This window comes from Pleurodeles waltl, chromosome 5 (assembly GCF_031143425.1).
Source record: "Pleurodeles waltl isolate 20211129_DDA chromosome 5, aPleWal1.hap1.20221129, whole genome shotgun sequence".
NCBI classification, from domain to species: Eukaryota; Metazoa; Chordata; class Amphibia; order Caudata; family Salamandridae; genus Pleurodeles; species Pleurodeles waltl.
In genome coordinates, this window is record NC_090444.1 from 662,902,716 (window position 1) to 662,924,867 (window position 22,152).

The window sequence follows — 22,152 nt, forward strand, 5'->3', positions numbered from 1 at the left end:
GTACCCAGAGCCAATAAATGAGCTGCACCCTGCAGTTGGTTTTCATTCTATACTGGGTGTACACCAATTCATTTGCTGAAATATGAAGAGTGAAAAAGAGGTATCAAGAAAACCTTTGCATTTCCAAAATGGGTTCAATATAAGGTTTTGAGAAGCAGTGGTTATTTGCACATCTCTGAATTCCGAGGTGCCCATACTAGCATGTGAATTGCAGGGCATTTCTCGAATAGACGTCTTTTTTACACACTCTCTTATATTTGGAAGGAAAATTTTTTGAGAAAGATAAGGGGCAATAACACTTGTTTTGCTATTCTATGTTCCCCCAAGTCTCGCGATAAAAATGATACCTCACTTGTGTGGGTAGGCCTAGCGCCCGCGACAGGAAATGCCCCAAAACACAACGTGGACACATCCCATTTTTTAACAAAATACAGAGCTGTTTTTTGCAAAGTGCCTACCTGTAGATTTTGGCCTCTAGCTCAGCCGGCACATAGGGAAACCTACCAAACCTGTGCATTTTTGAAAACTAGAGACCTAGGGGAATCCAAGATGGGGTGACTCGTGGGGCTCTGACCAGGTTCTGCTACCCAGAATCCTTTGCAAACCTCAAAAAGTGGCTAAAAAAACAAGTTTTCCTCACATTTCGGTGACAGAAAGTTCTGGAATCTGAGAGGAGCCACAAATTTCCTTCCACCCAGCGTTCCCCCAAGTCTCCCGATAAAAATGATACCTCACTTGTGTGGGTAGGCCTAGCGCCCGCCACAGGAAATGCCCCAAAACACAACGTGGACACATCCCATTTTTTGACAAAATACAGAGCTGTTTTTTGCAAAGTGCCTACCTGTAGATTTTGGCCTCTAGCTCAGCCGGCACATAGGGAAACCTACCAAACCTGTGCATTTTTGAAAACTAGAGACCTAGGGGAATCCAAGATGGGGTGACTCGTGGGGCTCTGACCAGGTTCTGTTACCCAGAATCCTTTGCAAACCTCAAAAAGTGGCTAAAAAAACAAGTTTTCCTCACATTTCGGTGACAGAAAGTTCTGGAATCTGAGAGGAGCCACAAATTTCCTTCCACCCAGCGTTCCCCCAAGTCTCCCGATAAAAATGATACCTCACTTGTGTGGGTAGGCCTAGCGCCCGCCACAGGAAATGCCCCAAAACACAACGTGGACACATCCCATTTTTTGACAAAATACAGAGCTGTTTTTTGCAAAGTGCCTACCTGTAGATTTTGGCCTCTAGCTCAGCCGGCACATAGGGAAACCTACCAAACCTGTGCATTTATGAAAACTAGAGACCTAGGGGAATCCAAGATGGGGTGACTCATGGGGCTCTGACCAGGTTCTGTTACCCAGAATCCTGTGCAAACCTCAAAAAGTGGCTAAAAAAACAAGTTTTCCTCACATTTCGGTGACAGAAAGTTCTGGAATCTGAGAGGAGCCACAAATTTCCTTCCACCCAGCGTTCCCCCAAGTCTCCCGATAAATATGATACCTCACTTGTGTGGTTAGGCCTGGTGCCCGCGACAGGAATAGATCACACAACGGTCAATGATGGTCCTTACGTGAGGCAGCTGTTGACCATGGGGTGATCCATTCCTGACACAGGCACTAGGTGTAGGCACTCAAGTGGGGTAGTGTTTTTATCAGGACAGGTGAGGAGTCACTGGGTGGTAGGAATGTTGTGGATCCCAGCATATTCCTGTAGTTTGTGTGACAGAAATGAAAGAAAGATTTAGTTTTTTGTTTCCAACATTTCAGCTTTGCAGGGTATTCTGGGTAAGAAAACTTTGGGGAATCCACACAAGTCACACCTCTGTGGACTCCCCCGAATGTCTAGTTTCCAGAAATGTTTGGGTTTAGTGTGTTTCTCTATATGGCCGCCGAATCCAGGACCAAAAACACAGGTGCCTGCCTTACAAAACCAGTTTGTTTTGCCATAGATAATTTAGATGTCTCCACAATATGATTTGGGTGGTGGAATTTGGGGCTGAACTAAATTGGGGAGCTCCCAAGAGAGCACTCTCTCTCTCTCTCTCTCTGCTTGCCGCCGCATTCACCTGCTCTCTGGGTTGGCCTAACCCACTATTACCCAGTTGCACGAACAGCTTGCGAAGGGACAACAGGACTGTCCTCATCACCTCCCTCATAATGTACTGGAAGAGGAGTTATCGAATGGGACTCCTCTGACTGAAAAATCACTCCCAGAGTCTGCGCCATTGTCCTATCCCTCAGATGCTGTCTCAGTATCTGATGTCTCAGTCTCTGATCCTATGTCAGAGTGGTCCTCTATAACCCGAGTGCAGGCAGCAGTCATCCATCAAGATGCCATCTCTGCTATTGGCTAAACTGTTGCTCTAAAACACTAGCCTACGTAGACAGTCCCAAAATCGATGGTGTGTGTGAGATACGTGCAACAGTAGAGGCCACCTTACCTGCGCTTCTTCCCTCAATCAGCACGTACTTTCAAGACACTCAAAAAACACCTTGTCACATACCATTCGTCACAGTCTTTAGCACCTCCTGCGCCCAGTCCAACAATCATTATTGGTGCTCCCACTCCCTCCTCCTCGGATTCCCTCATTACCACCCAGCAAAAGTGCCCTTCATCTCTCCATAGCCGCCCTCCACCCCGCACATACATTTCATTGGTATTATAGCGCAGGTAATGGCTGACTTTACTAATGTACTCAGCTATTTACATAAAATACAGATTTGCTCTTTGCAGTAGGCATATAAACCTTCTGCGCTTCTTTATGGCACTAAAACTGCCACTAGACAAGTCGGACCCTTTTCCCCCCAGGGAAACCACACACATATTGACAAAAGTGATATATATATATGACAGCCAACCACCTGAAACTCAACTCAAGCAAAACCGAAATAATCCTCTTTGGCCCACACAAAAACACCTGGGACCCTCCATGGTGGCCCACCACGCTAGGCCCTGCACCCACCCCCGCCAACCACGCACGCAACCTCAGCATCATCCTAGACTCCTCCCTCTCGATGACCCAACAAATCAACGCTCTCACCTCCTCATGCTTCAACACACTCCGTATACTGAAAAACATTCAAATGGATCCCCACAGAGACCAGAAAAACTGTCACTCACGCACTCATCAGCAGCAGGCTTGATTACGGAAACGCCCTCTACGTCGGCACCACTCTAAAACTCAAGCGCAAACTACGTGCATCCAGAACTCAGCAGCACGACTCATCCTCGACCTCCCCCGACACGAACACATCTCTCCACACCTCAAATCCCTCCACTGGCTCCCCACCGACAAAAGGATCACCTTCAAGATCCTCATCCTCACACACAAATCACTCCACAACACAGGCCCTGCCTACCTCAACGAGAGGCACCTTCCACACCCCCACACGAAACGTCCGCTCAGCTGACCTCTCTCTCGCCTCTGTCCCCCGCATCAAACACACCACCACCGGGGGCAGATCCTTCTCCTACCTTGCACCCAAAACCTGGAACGCCCTCACAACCCACCTTCACAAGACCCAAAACCTACTTCTTTTCAGGAAGGGCCTCAAAACCTGGCTTTTCGAACAGTGAACCTCCCAGCCCCTTTCCCTCCCCGCATCCCCCCCTCCAGTGCCTTGAGACCCTCACGGGTGAGTAGCGCGCTTTATAAATCTTTGATATATATATAGATCTACCTCTATATATATATATATATCTACCTACATAGATATATCTATAGATATATATCAATGTACATAGATATATCTATCTAGATAGATATATATATATAGATCTATATATATATATTTTTTTTTTAGTTGTTGTATGGTTTCCTTGGGGGCCAAAATGGCCCCCAGAGAAACCCTACAACATCTATAAAAAAAATATTGCCCCCACAGGGGGTCACCCTGGCCATGGGCGACCCCCTGTCATTTTTTTTTTTTGGGGGGGGGGAATACAAAATTCCCCTGGGGGGGGCGCGATCGCACCCCCCCCCAGGGGGCACCTACCTTGTTTTTTTATAAAAAAATATGCCCGGGGGGGTGGGCGGCCCGTTTTCCGAGGGGGCCGCCCCCCCAAAGTGAAATCCCTGGCGTCTAGTGGTGTTTCCTGGCCCCCGATCATAGCTGTGCTGCGATCGGGGGCGAGGAAACACTTTCAGAAGGCCTCGTAAGAAAGGGGAGACTCTCCCCTTTCTTACGAGGCCTTCTGAAACTGTTTCCTGGCCCCCGATCGCAGCACAGCTGAGATCGGGGGCCAGGAAACTGTTTCAGAAGGCCTCGTAAGAAAGGGGAGAGTCTCCCCTTTCTTACGAGGCCTTTTGAAAGTGTTTCTTTGCCCCCCGATCGCAGCTGTGTTGCGATCGGGGGGCCAGGAAACCTGAAAGTGTTTCCTGGCCCCCGATCGTAGCACAGCTGCGACCGGGGGCCAGGAAACACTTTCAGGAAGGCCTCGTAAGAAAGGGGAGAGTCTCCCCTTTCTTACGAGGCCTTCCCGAACGTGGGAAAGGCGGTTTTCCCCATCAAAGCAGGAAGCGGCCGCAAGGCTGCTTCCTGCTTTGATGGGGAAAACACCTTTGAAACGTCAGCGCGCCTCGTGGCGCGCTGACGTCACAAAGGGGCAGGTGGGGGGTGGGGGGAGACACGGAAGCTTCCGTGTCTCCCGGGGGAAGGTTTAAAAAAAAAAAAAGATCCTCGGGTGCGACGCACCCGAGGATTTATTAATACCCTTCCTGGTGTCGGCCACTGGTCGTGACACGCACCAGGGAGGGTGTGTGGGCGTCGGCCAGTGGCCGACGCCCGCATCCAACAGGTTAAAGCCAAGGCAATCTCTATCAGATCCCTTCTAAATACAGCAAAGACAGACTTCAACCTTCCCTTTAGCCCTCCCCCCTCATTTAAGACATCTAAGATCCTATGCAATAACTTGGCAGAGTTCTTTGAGAAAAACATCAAAGACGTTGACATCTCTCTTCCTGTCAAACTCAACAACATAGTCAAAGAGAAACCACCTTGAATGGCACTGCATCCATGGTCATCCTTTTCCCCAATATCAGAGGCAGATCTGCTACTTACTCTATCCAAGGTGAAACCCTGTAACCATCTTTGCAATGCCATTCTGAGCTCCATTAGAAAATCCCTACCTGAACTGCTTCTCCCCTTTCGGGCAAGTCTGTTTAACTTATCCATGGCCAGGGCTCATTCCCAGGCTCTCTAAAAAGGGGTAAACTCTAAAAAAAGCACTGAACTGTGACAACTTTAACAATTTCCTCCCAGGATCTACCCTGCCTCTCCTAAGCAACATGACTGAAAGTTGCGTAGCCTCCCCATTGTCTTCTCACATCCATGGCAACAACCTCCTTCACTCCCTTCAGTCCAGATTCTATCAAGGCCATGGCACTGAGACTGCAATTCTGCAGAATGTGGATGATGTCCTCTGTATCTTTGACACTGGTAATTCCTGTCTACTGGTGCTCCTTGGCCTCTAAGCTGTGTTTGACAGTCAACCACCATGCTTTGATAGGCACCCTGATGCATCAAATGGGTACTGATGGTATTATCTTTATGGTTTTCACCTCATACCTAACAAACATCTCCCAAAACATCAAACATTTGGAATGTCATCACAGATCCAGTCGGTCTGCAACAAGAGGTCCCCTGGGTTTGATTCTCTTACCAACCCTTTTTAACCTTCACCTTGAACCCCTCTGCATGATCCTAAGGAACTCATGTGTTCTCTCAACTATATGCTGATGACACCTGCCAAATCTACATGAAGGTCTCATGTCCGGAAGACTTTACTTGCCTATCCAACTCCCAGTATAGAATTAAAGTTAGGATGGCAGGCAACCACCTGAAACTAAACTCAGTGAAAACAGAATCACTTCTCATCTCTCCAAACAAAATCTACTTCTTCGATCTAAGATTTGATGTATCTCCTCAAGGACATCAACAACTTCCCTCCATTATTCAGAATGCCAAATCTCTTGGATTCAGCCTAGACAGATATCTTAACCTCATAAGCCATATCGCCTCTATTTCTAAGAGTGCCCAAACCCAGCAAAGGCTGCTTTGGGGAATCAGACACCTCACCCTGGCACAAGACCTTAAATCTGTTGTCCAGATGCTCGGGTTCGCTATACTAGACAATGGAATTTCACTCCTTTCCGGCATCCCCAAAGTCTATCAAGGTCCATTCAGAGCAGTCCTATATGGGCAGCCCACATCGTGACAGGACACAAGAAATTTCATCACATCTTTCATCATTCATTGATCCCTTCAGTGGCTTCCCATAAAGGCGAGAGCTCAACTTAAAACTGTCTGCAGCAGGCATAACTCTCTTCACTCCTCTTTACCTTCATACCCGTCCAAGAAACTGAAAATCTCAGTCACCAACTGAGATTCATTCAAAAATGCTTAATTGCTTCTTCTCGAACTCCCCTCCTTCAAGCACAAGCAATACATGTACATGGCCTCCTCCAGAAGTGCTGCAAGAATCTAGAAGTCCCTCTAGACCAATCTTCCTCCTGACCATCTCATGTCACCTTCAAAAAGACTTCAAAGCTCTTCACTCCAATTGTGTACTAAACTCAACCTGCACAAACAATTTATGATCCTAAAGTGGTACTGTACCACCTCCTTTTCATTGCTATGTTTTGCTTTGAAAATGTATGAAGCGCTCTACCTCCTGGAAGAGACTAATCTAGTGATCATGCCACCATTAATCTGAATGTATATTTTCTATTTGTTAGTGATAATTTCTAGATTCAATGTGAATGGCTCTGATACCTATAAACTATTCCTGTGCTATATAAAATCAAATCACAAAAATATATATATAAATTAAATAAATAAATAAGGGATATTGGCAGGTAGCTGGGACAATCTAATACAGTAGATGTTTTCCCAGCTTTAACAGCAGTGTGAATTTGGGCCTATTATTCTCCCAATGGTGTGGGACATCTGCTGGTATTTCGTTAAACAGTTTACACAATAGGGGCTCTACTAAGTGTTAATGAAGCCAATAGTATTCCAGGTGGCAATCTAGCTCTGACGACTTATGATATGGGTGGTCTGCTGTATTTCTCCCTCGATTAGGTCTTGTTCAAGGCTTTGCATGTGGTGATCTCTTAACCTTGGTGTGGGGGGGAAGAAATTAGGCCCAGATTTATGAAAAAGTGGGACATCACCTATGATGCTCCACTTTTTCAGCACCCCCCCTACTGGCACCTTTCACCACCATGGTTGCGACGTATTTAACAGATGGCGCACTATGGCTCTGTAGTTAGGACAATAGCATCCAAATTTCTGATGCTATTGTGGCGCTTTGTTACACTAGCGTCAAATATTTTGACACTAGTGTAGCAAAGGGCAAGGAGGACCATTGATTACAATGGGTGTGTCATGTTAATGCCTGCCCTTGAGCAGACATTAAAAAGGACACCAAAAATGGCACAGTGAAATCTTGTAGATTTCACTGCGCCATTTTTATGGGCCTCCTAACACCGGAATGCCCCCTTTGCAAACATTGGCCTGACGCAAGGATAATGTGGGGCAAGGGGTCACAAAGTGGAACAATGCATGCATTGCGCCACTTTGTAAATATGGCGTGGTGAAACTTGCTTCCTTGAGTCACATTAGTGTAAAAAAAAAAATTACACTAATGTGGCCCAATGAAGTGCTAGGCCTTCTTAAATCTGGCCCTTAGTCTTTTGATAGCATAGAGTCTGGGCATTCCGCTGTGTTCAGTCTCTAAATATGTCTGAATATTTCAGTTGGAATGACCACTAACTGCTCTGATTGATTTCTAATTACGGGGATTACCTGCTGAGGTTCCTGTTGTCGAGTTGCAAAGTTTAAATTGCATTAACATAGCGCTTGTTTACAGCCTTTGAGGAAACGTCGAAGTTAAAAGCTTCCCGCTTTTTCCTCTCTGTCGTGGTGACGCTGCCTTCTCGCCCTGTGTACAGGTGCACTGTGATTCATTCAGACGTGGATCTGGGGGTGTGTTCCAGTACCCTCCATGCAGGATTTTTGTATATGGGTGTTGTTATAGTGTGGGGGTTATGTATTTAGACATATCCCCCTTATATGTTATGGGGCCATATATGGATTTCATCAAGTGCATGAGTTTCTGTAGGGACAGTTGATTATAACATAATGACCCACCGGTTCAGTCCATTGTTTATGCAGTTTGATGGGCAGGCCTTTCCATATAAGAATGGCCACTCTCCCTTTACAGACAGTATGGTCTGGTTAAAGGTTGTGTTGTTGGGACACTGGGGGCATGTTTAGAGGCGTGGCATTCTGTGCCTACCCAATCTTCATTTTTGGCTCTCTTTGGTTGATAAATGTGTCTCTTGTATTAGTGCTTGTTGTAACCATACATATTATGTATATCTTGTGTTCATATTAACGTGTATTATAGTTATTAGTTATTGTCAAAATGGATAAACAACAATATCGGTGTATAAGTTGAAAACTCATTTATTTGTATTAAGTTCTTGTAGTGGTATAGTCCAGCAGCTCCTAAGAATGTTGGGCATTGGAATGCCCTGGAGCTCGCTTTAGAATGTTGGAAGGACTGGGGGGCAGTTGGAGTTGAAGGAACGATGTATGAGGAGCTTAGCGATTAAACAGCACATATACCTAAATCTTACCTGGTTATTTTATTATTTAATCAACTTACTTGTGGAACACAACATCTTTGATGGCGACGAGGATGGGATACCTGCGCAGGGGGCAGTGAAGCTCCTCACCCCTGATTACCTTCATCGTTCAGCTGGATGTCTAGAAACTCCAGTGTGGCGCTTCGTTCTTCTGAGCCTAACGGTGATCCTTGGAGACTGTGTTGCAGTTCCTGTGCAGTGCTCAACCCTCGGTGGTATTTACAGGAAAGGACCGTTGTAACGAGGCGGGAAGCGTCCAGAGGTGAAGCACTTTTTCTGGGTATAGTGAAGTTGAGGTGTTTCGTGTCTGTCAGGTATGATTCTGAGTGCCTCATTGCCTACGCATATGGCCTGAGGTAGTTGTTGCGATATTCTTCCCTGGATCACGATCCCACAATCTGGAGCGCCCAGAAGAGAAGCACTGCTCCTGTGTGTCGTGTTGTTTCCGTCAATTTCAGAAATTGAGAGTTGTATGCCGGTGTTGATTGCTGGTGGTAAGGTGACGAATTTTACCCCAGGGGAAGAACCATTGGCAGAAAAGAGGGTCTGGCTCGCAATTACAACGTCACGCTATCTGCGCAGCGTCGTGAGGAGGAGGTGCGACCCCGGCAAAGGGGCGTCGCTCCTCAATTGAAGTAGCACTGACGTCGTGGAAGCGGAGCCCGGCGTCGCTCTGTGTTCAAATCAGTAGAGGTGGAGCCCTGCATCCTGGCACCACACGACTCGGCGAGGTGGTACCAAATAAGAAGTAGAAGTGTCGCCGTTTAACGCCGAGGTAACGAGGAGCTGCATAGCTGGGATTAGCAGGGCACGGCGCTTTGCGAGAACAGCTCTCATGCGGATGAGTAAACGCTGTATGCAAGCTGACGCTCATTTCGCTAAAATCCCAACTCGCGATAACTGCAAAAAAAAAAACGGATTTTGAGGAACCACAGGTATTTACTGTTCCTGCAAGCGAGTTAGAATCTGCATCTGAAGGGAGAACGTTCCTTTGTGCTCAACAGTATTATTTATTGAGACTTTTACTGTAGGTGGCTAAGTTTGATTGGCGGCGAGTTAAAGCTAAAAAAAAGAAACAAAAAAAAAAACTTGAACTTGTGACAACTTTTACAATGGCGGCGGCTGGTATGTCACAGCCACCACCATTTTTGAACAAAATTGGTGAACCCGTTTTACCCTGGAAAGAGTGGGAAAAATTATTTGAATCTTACTTGATCGCAATTGGAAGGAAAAATTCTCGGCATTACGGAAACAGCATATTTTGTTACACAACCTGGGAGTACAAGGGCGTAAGGTATATGAAAATTTAATGGACCCTAATGATGGAGAGAATGGTGAGGGGGATGGCTTGAATGATTATGAGAGAACAGTCAGGAAGTTAGAGAGTCATTTCGGCCATAAAATCAATATTGTACTTGAGAGACATAAATTCTTTAGCAGGATACAAGCTAAGGATGCGAAAATATCAAGCTACATGGCGAGTTTGAGGGGACTGGCCAACACCTGTGAGTTTGGCAACCTTGAGGATTCCTTAATACGGGATCAGCTGGTAAGGTGTACCAATAATTTAAAAATTCAAGAAAAATTGTTAGTTCACAACCCAACCTTGAAGGAGGCTGTAGATATAGCCAAGGGGATAGAACATACGGTGGAATGCATGAAACTAATTAAACAGTCTCCGGGGGAAGAAGATGTCAAACAAGTTAAAGAGGTTAAAGCTCATCCTAAACAAGAGATTAGTGAACTTAGTCTAGGAGAAGATTGCAAAGTTCATGAAATCTACCTTAAGAAAATCTCTTCAAGTAACATAGAGGGGAGTAAAAGTAAGTGCTTTAGGTGTGGTAACAGCAGACACCTGGCCAACAATCCTATGTGTCCGGCCCGCAATTGCACATGTCGGAAGTGTGGTGCAAGGGGACACTATGCAAGGGTATGCAAGAATGAGAGAGGTGAGCGTAATGAGAAAAAGAATGTACATGTTATTGAAGAGACCCAAGATTTAAAGAACAAATTTGTGCTGCAACTGAAAAATTTAAACGTGGGTGAAAAAGGGGGTACTCTATACCCTACTTGTGTTATCGATCTGGATGGTATAAGTGTAAAGGTTTTTGCAGACTCGTGTTCCCCATTTACGTTTATGGATTACAGTATATATGAAAAGAATTTTAAGAATAAGGGGTATAAACTACAACCTGCAGACATTTCTCCTGGGGGTTACAACAATGACCCTATACCCCTGAGGGGTATGTTATGTCTCCGGATAACCTTTAAAGACCGTCATACTAAAGGGAAGGTATACTTCACAAACAGGGGCTCCAATCTTTTAGGGTGGAGACACCAAAGGGAATTGGGTATCAAGCTCGACCCTAACGAAGATGAACCGGTTCTACAAGTGTGTGAGTCTAAGTGTGGCATGAGTGTTTGTGAGGAGTTTCCAGAGTTGTTTGGGGATAGATTGGGATTGCTGAGGGACTACCAACACAAGATAAAGATGAAGGCGGATGCTATTCCTAAAGTCCATAAGGCCAGACCGATTCCCTACCTAATGCAGGAGTCTTTAAAACAAGAATTGAACAAGCTGGTAGAGTCAGGGGTCATAGAACCCATCGAAAGTTCAATTTGGTTGGCCCCCATTGTAGTCACTAGTAAATCGGGAGGAAGAGGAATCCGGTTATGTGTTGACCTTAGGGACCTGAATGCCAACATATGGGTGGATAGGTTTCCCCTACCTAGAATCAGTGAGATGTTGAGCACCATGGGCCCAGCCAAATACTTTAGCGTGATAGACCTGTCCTCGGCATATCACCAGGTAGAACTTCATCCTTCCTCTCGTTCACTCACTTCCTTTATCACCCCATATGGAGCATTCAGGTTTTGCAGAATGCCTTTTGGCTTAGCCTCCGCGGCGGCTGTTTTTCAGCGCATCATGCAAAGCATATTGCAGGGCATAGACCGGGTATTGTGCTTCCAGGATGATATTCTCATTTATGGTGTAACGGTGAGCGAGCATGATGCTACCTTACGGAAGGTGTTTACGTCGCTGGAACGTGCTGGTATGACTATTTGTAGAGATAAATGCCAAATAGGAGTGGAGTCAGTAGAGTATCTAGGCCATAAAATCACAAAAGATGGGGTGGAACCTAAACTCGACTTAGTGGTAGCTGTGAAAGAGGCACCTGCACCTTCCAACAAGCAGGAACTCAAATCATTCCTAGGTTTAGCTGAGTACATGGCCAAGTTTGTGCATAACTTTGCCGAGCTCACAGCTGCTATGAGAACTTTGCTGAAAATATTTTTTCCATTTGAATGGAAAACGGAATGTCACGAGGCTTTTAGCAAGGTGAAGGAAGCCATTGTGAATTCTCCAAACCTAGGAAAATTTTATTTAAAAAGGAAAACATGGGTCACTACTGATGCCAGTGGAAAGGGTCTGGGAGCCACTCTTTCTCAAGTTGTGGAGGGACAGGAAAGAATTATAGCATTTGCGTCCAGGTCACTGTCAGCTGCAGAGATGAATTATTCCACCATAGAGAGAGAAACGCTTGCATGTTATTGGGCCATCAATCATTTTAGTTTCTTCTTATGGGGTTTACCCTTCACTATTAGAACCGACCACAAACCCCTCACCAGTGTATTCACCATTAAGGGAAGAGAACATGCCACCCCACGCATTGCAAAGTGGATGTTAGGATTGGAAGGATATAATTTTGGGGTGGAGTACGTTCCTGGCAAAAATAACGTTGTGGCTGACTTCCTATCCAGATCACCGAGGAGGGTTGGAATAGAGGAGGGAAGGAACACCCTTGATCCTGTCCTACACATAGAATTGGCTGGTCTTACGAGGGATGAGTGGATAGAGAAAAACTCGTCTGATTCTGTATTAAAACTGCTTAGGGAGAAAATTGTCAAAGGTTGGCCAGAGAGAGCTAGATATCTCGAAGAAGAGCTCAAAGGATATTGGGAAGTGAACTCCACATATTTGAGGACATGATAATGAGAGGTGAGAGGGTTATACCTCCGTGCGAGTTGTGGAACAAATTGGTGAGTCTAGCTCACAAAGGGCATCTAGGGAGGAATCTCACCAAGAGTAGACTTCGAGCATCCTATTGGTTCCCCACCATGGATAGGTTAGTGGAAGACGCAGTAAGGGATTGTATCAGTTGTGCTCAGAGTGATAAGACTAATGTCACAAGGAAGGCCTCATTGTCTCCGATTCCTGTTCCAATTAAACCATGGGACAAGTTGGGATTGGACATCTTAGGACCCTTATCTCAAATGGGTGTCAAAGGCAAGTTCATTTTTGTGCTAGTTGATTACCACTCGCACTGGATAATGTTAAAAATAGTAAATCAGGTGACTACCCAAGAGGCCATTGATTTCCTGTCGGAGGCTTTCTTGAGGGAAGGGATACCCAGCACCCTAGTGACCGACAATGGGTGTGCAGTTCACCTCAGAAGCAATGAGAGAGTTTTTGGTGAAATGTGGTATACACCATTTTAGAACAGCGTTATACAACCCCGTGCGAATGGTCTAGTTGAGAGAGCCAATAGGATGATAAAGGAATGTTTGCAATTGGCGTCAATAAGACAGGTACCGGGTGAAGTAGCTATTAAGCAAATGTTGTGGTCGTATCACACCACGCCAAATTTGGTTACGGGGATTTCACCATTCCTTTCACTCAAAGGCAGGCAACCAGGTACCAAACTTAAGCCTAATTGGCTGAAGGGAGGGGAAACATTTCCTGAACAGCGAGAGGAAACTGCAACTAAAATCAGGCAACACCAGGAGAAATACAGGAAGTGGTATGATAATCGTTATGGCGTCCAGAGGAGACCATGGAGGGTGGGACAATGGGTTAAAATTAAGCTTCCTGAACACAAAAAAAAAAATGGTAGCAGGTTTTCTCAACCAAAAAGAATCATTAAGGTGAAAAGGAATGTTGTAACGCTAGAAGATGGCAGAGTGTGGAGTATGGACAGAATCTCATGCTGCAAGGAACCAATGGGTATGCCCATACTGGATTCTGACGAGGAAGTGGAAGACGCACCGGAGTGTTATTCACAGAACAGACATGCCAGGACCACTAAGCGCCCGATATGGCACAAGGACTTTGTTTTTGATCAGTAAGGAAGGGAGATATGTTGTAACCATACATATTATGTATATCTTGTGTTCATATTAACGTGTATTATAGTTATTAGTTATTGTCAAAATGGATAAACAACAATATCGGTGTATAAGTTGAAAACTCATTTATTTGTATTAAGTTCCTGTAGTGGTATAGTCCAGCAGCTCCTAAGAATGTTGGGCATTGGAATGCCCTGGAGCTCGCTTTAGAATGTTGGAAGGACTGGGGGGCAGTTGGAGTTGAAGGAACGATGTATGAGGAGCTTAGCGATTAAACAGCACATATACCTAAATCTTACCTGGTTATTTTATTATTTAATCAACTTACTTGTGGAACACAACAGTGCTATATCTGGAGGTACCTTGTGGATTGATGTTAGTATTTTCTTCCTCGGAAGGAAGTAGGTTATTCCATTCAAACTTATGGAAACAACTTTAAAGTCCTGCATGTTATGTGTCTCCTAATCAGAAGTTCTGATGGGATAGCTTGACTGAAGACTAGATAAAGTAATGACAAGTATTATTGTACTGAAGCGGTTCCTAGGACCACTGTTTGGATAAAGCAAGAGTGTTTCTATGAACAAACCCATCTGCCAGCCATGCAAGTTCCAATTAGGTCAAAGGACCATGTATCCGTTCCGTAGTGTGAGTACGGCACCCCAAAAGAGAGTATAGGTCTCTCAGAACTGAATGGTCTAAGTAGGTACCTTAACCAATCTGTTCCCTGCACATCACATAATGTGTAGATGCTGTTCAACCGTTTATGTGTAAGTATACCTTCCCCGAATCATCATTCATACTCTAAGATAAGTATGTATTCTAACCTCCACCTGGGAGGTCCATCCCTCATGGATACCCAAAACACTGTTTTTACCAAGAGAGAACCAACCAGCTATGGATAAGACAGACATTACATCAAAAATGAGGCATAGATGACAGTACCTTTACTGTTACACTATGAGGGATAACAGTAATAGTGTTTGCCATCTTCTCCACATTGGTGTTCGAAAGCCTGCCAGTGCCCTTGGGGGGCCTTCAATGGGAATCGTGATTTATCTTGCTGTTGCAGTAGTTTCCCTGGATGTTTCTGTTTTATGCCATCAGCCCTTTGTTAGGTGACTTCTTCCAGGGTCCTCTTTCACTCAGTTGTGAGGTACTATGGCCCTTCTCAGATTGAGATGCAGGTGCGGTTTGCAAGTTGCTAGGTTGAGCAGTGTCCACCTTTGTTCCTTCTAAGGATTCTAACCATCCTTCTAACTGGTATTGATTGTTGAATTGCATAATTTTATTATTTTAATTTAAGAGCATGAAAGTGGGTTCCAAAAGGCCGTATCTGATGTCAAGTTTCTTAAGTTGAGGCCAAGCGATAAACATCTTTACCTTCGTTGGAAGGTATCCAGCCAAAAATCCTGTGTGTCAGTGATCTTCAGTTCCCCATGAAGGAATGGACAATGTTTTGTAGCTTTTATTTTTATCTCTACCTGTTGCATCCTGTCCTCCACTTGTTGCACGTGTGTATGGAAGGAGATCAATAGAATGTCCTTTGCAGTTTTAGCTCTGGCACTCTCTAGTGCAACAATGGTCAGTCAGAGCATGGTGAATTCCTTAAGTATGGTATGGAGCGCCGAGTCTATCAGTAATGTGGCTTGTTCCCTGTCAGTCTTATTAGTGTTCCCCGACAAAATCTCCGTGAAAAGTAGGTGTCAGTTTGTTTTGAAAATCCTAATTTTTTCAGCCAAGCTAGGTGTAGAGGAGAGGAAGAGGCTGGTTACTGACCGGGAATGGTACTCCTTAACCTACACAAGAATCATCAGTCTTGTAAAATGCGTCGAGATAGTACTATTGTGTGGTGTTTGGAAAATGGAGCTCACCCTTCATGTATTTAGGGAAGTACCACGGGTGATTTCTCGCAAGGTTACACCCTCCACTCTAACAATGTATCTCTAAATGAGTTATAATCATTGAGGGACAAATGTATTGGGTCGCAGAAAGTCAGAGATTTGCAGGGCTCAGAGTGCCACCTCAGTAAGTGCACCTTCAGCCAGGGACTGAGGGTAGTGCTTGCCTTTCTTCTTTTCAGATCCCTACCTGTTATTACTGCCTTGTGATATCCAGATGGCATGGGCTGCAATTTCCAGGTGTACCTGTGTTTCTGTGTATGTGTGTTGGGGATTCCATCCTGCTAGAATTGTAGTGGCACAGTAGTGAAGGCCAGGCCTGGGGTAGATGTGGGGTGCAGACCTCTCTCCCCTATGGTGATCAGCAGCAAAGATGGCAGACGCTCATGCCCTCTTTCTATCGTTACTGTGTTACCTATGATGCAGCAGTGGTGGATCAGGAGGGGTCATCAGCCACAGTCCCAGGCTCTGATTATAGGTATGTACCCACGACCTCCCCAAACCCCAGGCATGGAGGAGGGCGGTTGTGATGGAAGTAGGTCCTGCGACCTCTACCAGCTGCCACTCTGTACCCCGGTGCTCATTGGCCAATCTTCCACAGGTCTCACATCGTTGCGTCTTCCAGTACCAAGGCAGCTGTGAAGAGCCCTCCAAGGGGATTAAAATTAGTGCCTCAAGCATGTGCCCACACTTACATTTCCCCCACTCTCGCCCTGCAATTCACAGCAAGTTGTTCTTTGCTGGGAGTGCTTTGTCAGTCTTAAGGGCACAGGTCACGGTGGAGCTCTAGCCAGAGACCACCAGCTCTGCCTTTGCGGGACAGCATACTAAAGGCTGTTGTGCATGTTAAAGGTTATGTAGAAGGGCCTGCGAAAACTGATATATTTTGTCAGTTCTGCAGCCTAACCCTTTTATAGTAGGCGTGGGTTCAATTGTTCTCTCTGATTACCATGAAACTTGTAAATGTAAGTCCTTTGGTAGGAGACATGTCTTTTTTAACTACTAGTTAAGGCTTCCCACATAGATTGTGGAAGCACAGTGACTGCTAACCATCCATGGTTTCTGTTTTGATAGTGCTACAAAATATTGCTTAGCTCCTTGGTTTTGCTTTCTGATGCCTTGATGTCAAATCAGCAATTTCCATAAAGGACTTCAGCTTAAAAGAATTGTTTTTTTTATTTTCAAGTTAACAACTGTACTGCATGGTCCTATACGTATGCCATGATGAGGTTGTCTATTCCTGGATTTTTCTGACTGGCTCTCACTATGTGTTCTCGTCAGTCTTCCATCTCCCTAGGTTGGTTTCCGTAGTACACATTTTTCTAAACCTCTATTTCGGCATCTGCCTTGGGTCCTCCACATCACTTCTAAAGGGTTAGTGTCAATGTCAAGCAGGTTCAGTGGAACATCAATGACTTGTTTTCCACAAACTCCTCCTTCTACGATGACTCGCGGAAGTACAAGAAGACTATGGTGTTCGATTGCTTGGGTTCCAGATGCCTATAATTTAATTTAAGATGGAAGCGATGAACACCTAAATATTGAGATTCCCTGATTGATTAGTTTAGTACCTTTATGACTGTGGAGACACCGCAGTCTGGGCGGAGAACTCTGCACATAAAATCAGAATCAGAATCGGGTTTTATTGTACATTTTTAAAAAATCATTACAATATGTTACAGTAACATCAACCATTCACTATAAAACATTTGTCTGTCATCCTCGGCTGACATTTAAACTAAAGATGCCCATGGGTATAGTAAAACACAATAGTGGCATCCGTTAGCCATTGTGGCTATAAATATTTACTTCACTAATAAATTCTCACAATGACATATTTAGTCCCACATTCAGAATGTGATAGTCTCACAACTAAAACTACCTGTATGAGAAATTTTAAACACTTCACGTTATTACTCTGAGGATGCATCATGCAACTGATCTAGGATACTAAAACAGAAACTCCAATTTAAAACTTTAGAACAGCCCTCACTTTAGCTATGAAGTGCCACGAGCATTCTGTCTAAAGTGCTGCAACGGGTGCTTGGTACTTTCTGGAGTTGCTTGGGCAGGTACCACCTGTAACTATTGCAGCGCTCCGAAGTTTCTAGTTTCCCTGCCTCGACACGTCACGTCGTTTGAAAGGCCCGTCATGAAGCAAGTTTAAAGTGCTCTGTGCAGAAAATCTAAAGTGCTAAGTCCACTCTAAAGTCCTTGCTAGGCTGCTTCTGAGTACCCAGTGAGTGCCCACCCTGCTGATTTTACTTTCTTTGTTACCTGTAGGGTCCATTGGGCGTAGCTGGATAGTGTCTTCTAATTGCAGTGTTAAAGTCGCCACTTTGAGAAATTTCTGAAAACGCACTGATAGCTGAGTGATTTCACTTTTCAGAAAGCATTGCGGAGTTTCATTACATGGCCGGATATTTAATGATTATAATATGGGGTGCAGCTAGAATCTTCTATGGGGCAGTAACTATTTACAGGTGCAGACTATGTGGACTAAGGATTCTACTCCCCAGCAACCAGCCTGTATTGCCTCTTATCATCACTGTCTTTTCGGCCGTACAAGTATGTTTCCAATGAAATCAGCCGAATCTTAGTTTCATCAGCTGTTTTCCATATTCTTAGCCAATGGTTGACAAAGATAAATTGGAAGTGCACCTTGGTCATAAAGATGAGTCCCCCAACTGCGATGGGTCTTTGCCTTCCATACCTTCATGTCTCGGTCTGCAGATATTAAGGGGCTTATTTAAGAGCCTCTAACGCCTCCTTGCAGCTCATTTTTTCTTACGCTAATGTGTCCCAAATAGGCCAAAATCGCGGCGCCGAATTTACAAAGTGGAGTACAACATGTATTGCGTCACTCTGCAACCATTTGCGCTACATTATGCCTGCACCAGGCATAATGTATGCACAGGGGGCGTTCCCTATTGGGGGGGGGGGGGGGTGGAATGTTTGCAACGGAATCTAAGAGATTTCTTTGCATCATTTGTTTCAGGACTTTTAATTCCTGCTCACCATTATTTAGGAGGCACATCATTATTTATAATGGGCCTCAATGGGCTTTGCAGGATTAGTGACAACATTTTTGACACTAATCCTGCAAAGCTCTGAACTAGCATCAAACATTTTGATGCTAGTTTCCCTAACTATTGCCATGGTGCCCCATATCTTCAATACAGCATAAACATGGTGGCGTTAGGGGGGTGCTAAAGGGTGCAAGAAAAGTGGTGCTGCACTATGTGCAGTGCCACTTTTCTTAAATCAGGCCCTACGTTTGCTGCTTTAACAGTAGGTTTGATACAAAGGTGGCCGTGAGGTCACTCGCCCATATGTTCTGGGCTTCCAGAATAGCCAGTAAGCTATTCAGATGCTGATGCCGCTTGCATTGTGCCTGTTTTATCACTGCTCATAGAGTGTGCTTTAAGGTGTCAGTCTTTGCTTGTTTTGCTTTCAGGCAGTAATCTATGAATTTTGCATTCAAGATGAGCTGCTGTGAGGTCAAGTTAACTTCTAGGTAGACTTGGGCATGAGTTGTACACGCCGATAGGCAAAATGTTTTCTATAGCACCTTACTTGAGCTCTGTCTATCCATTTTACCAACTCACCCCTTAATGGTATCGCGCCATATGCTATAGTGGGTAGTAATTTGCTGGCCATCATCTTTAGAGGAGCTTGTCAGGATTCACAATCGACTTTTGTAACTTGCAGAAAGCTCAAGTCAGGGAGTTTGCTGATGCCTGCTGGGCATGTATGTGCACTGTTGTTCAGCCCCCGCTGTCCAGCCACACCCCCAGATACTTGTAGGAGTCCACCTTCTCGATTCAGTGCCCTTTGATGAACCATGCTCCTCTTTTTATAAGCGTGCTGTTGGTGATCTTGACTTTTTCAGATGCGAGTTTCTCTGTACTTGGCCGGGAAACTCCGAAGACTCTGTAACCCTATCTGGATCTGATTTCGAAGCACTGTGTAACCCGCGTACTGCAGCATCTGTATTCTAAGGCCAGCTATCTTTGGTCGAAATGCCTTTGCTTCTCTGAGATGTTCCTTTATGTCGGCCAGATATAGATTAAATAATAAGGTTGCAAGTATGCATCCTTGTTTTAAGTCCCTGTTGGTTTTGGTTTTTACTGATGTAGACCAGACAGAGCTCACCTTTATTTTCACTCAGGTGTTCAGCTACAGTGTTATAATCCTTAGTAGAGGATATGTAATAGCCCATTTATGCAGTTTGGCCAAAGTTGTCCTCTGTGTGGCATCCCCTTTGAAATCTTGTTTGGAAAGGTGGGACCAGCTTTTTTCCAGCCACCCAATTTACTAGCTCAGTTTTGAGAATGATTGCTTAGCACTGTCTCTCTGTGTCAAGGAGGGCAATCAGTCTGAAGTTCTCAAGTGTGTGCGGTCCCCTTTCTTGGGGGTGGATACTAGGAGCGATCCCCTGCAGCTGCCTGGGACCGAGACACCAAAGATGTATGATTGGCAGACTGGGTAGACAGGGGACGTAACCTCTGCCAAGTGTTTTGCTGGGGCCCATTTAAATCGACCCAGGTGCTCCATTAGCACACAAAGCACTGATCGCCTTTTTCACTTGACTCGTTCCTATTGCCATATGTGTGTTATTCTTGTTCGCACTAGAGGTTGTTCCAATTATGAATCTGTTTGGTGACCGATCATTATATACTTTTTTCAAATAAGTTTCCCAGTGAACCGACTAAATTTTAGGTACTGATGAATGGGATTTGACTGTCAACATGCCGTTTATCCATAACCAGAATTTTGGGATTGTGCCCATCTATTAGTTTCTTCTTCTTTTTACTGGCCTGCTTCAATTTCGTACAAGCTGTTCTTAAACAATTGCCAGGGCTTTTCATGAGTCTTCCCTGGATGGATGGATAGATGGTGTGCTCATCTTCATCTTGATCCTCCTTGAGACATTATGGGCCTGATTACGACCTTGGCGGATGGGACAATCCGTCACAAAAGCGAGGGATATGCCGCCCACCATATTACAAGTTCCATTATATCCTATGGAACTTGTAAAACGGCAGGTGGGATATCCGTCATGTTTGTGACGGATTGTCCCATCTGCCAAGGTCATAATCAGGCCCTATATTCTCCTGATGGGATCCACATCCTCCTATTTGCCTATACTGTATAGTGTAGCTTGGGACAACACGCTCCCTTAGCAGTCATGCCACTTTTCAACATCGTGTGATCATTAACCAAAGAAGAGAACACCTCAAATAAAGTGGGCTAATGATGGTCATAGGTGGTCAATTGTGGCCATCTTGTGTTGTGAAAAATGTGTGTAAGTAGCCAGAGAATCTGACTCAAGACTGACATTCAGTAGTCGAAGCCTTGAGTTGTTCAGGGAGGTGCTGAGTTCCTTGCCATGCTTGTCTGGCATTTGAAATTGTCTCTGTAGCTTGGGATGTTCCAGGTTTCATTATCAAGCTCCTGACACATGGGAGCCCTAATGACGTATATGAATATGAAACCTATTCGCTAGCACTTTCAGGTGGTTCTCTAAATGGGTTATGTTTTCCCTTGCTTTCCTTCTATGTAGAGCTGAGCCTCTCATTATTTCTCCCCTCACATATGCCTTTCCAGACACCCACAGCATTTGTGTCAAAGCAACTGTGTGTTCATTTTCTTTTAAGTATGTATGTGGGATAGGTAAAAAAAAAAAAAATTCTGAAGGTTGCCTGTGATGGGGCATTTTTAGGCGGCATTGGGCCAGCAGGGCTTTGCTAGCTCTAAGTTTATCGATATCAGAACCTCTTCGTAGTTCGATACCCGTGTTCGGTATTATTGCATTATAACCCAATACTGCCTAGTAGAGAGGTTGCGGTCAAAAAGTAATCATTACAGAAGCTTGTTCCATTAGGAAGCTAGGTAAATGCATATTTTCTCTCTGTGGCATGCCACAATTTCCAAGAATCATGGGGAGGAAAATCTGTCTGGAAGTAGGCCACCTTCCTTTACTGTTTTTGTACAGGTGCACTGTGATTTATTCAGACGTGGATCTGGGGGTGTGTTCCAGTAGCCTCCAAGCAGGATGTTTGTATGTGGGTGTTGTTATATATGTGGTGGTTATGTATTTAGACATGGCCCCTTATATGTTATGGGGCCATATATGGATTCCACCAAGTGCATGTGTTTCTGTAGGGACAGTTGATTATAACATAATGACCCACCGGCTTAGTACATTTTTTATGCAGTTTGACGGGCAGGCCTTTCCATATAAAAATGGCCACTCCCCCTTTACAGACAGTATGGTCTGGTTAAAGGTTGTGTTGTTGGGACACTGGGGGCCTGTTTAGAGGCGTGGCATTCTGTGCTACCCAATCTTCATTTTTAGCTCTCTTTCGTTGATAAATTTGTCTCTTGTATTAGTGCTATATCTTGAGGTACCTTGTGGACTGATGTTAGTATGTTCTTCTTTGGAAAGAAGTGGATCATTCCATTCAAACTTAAG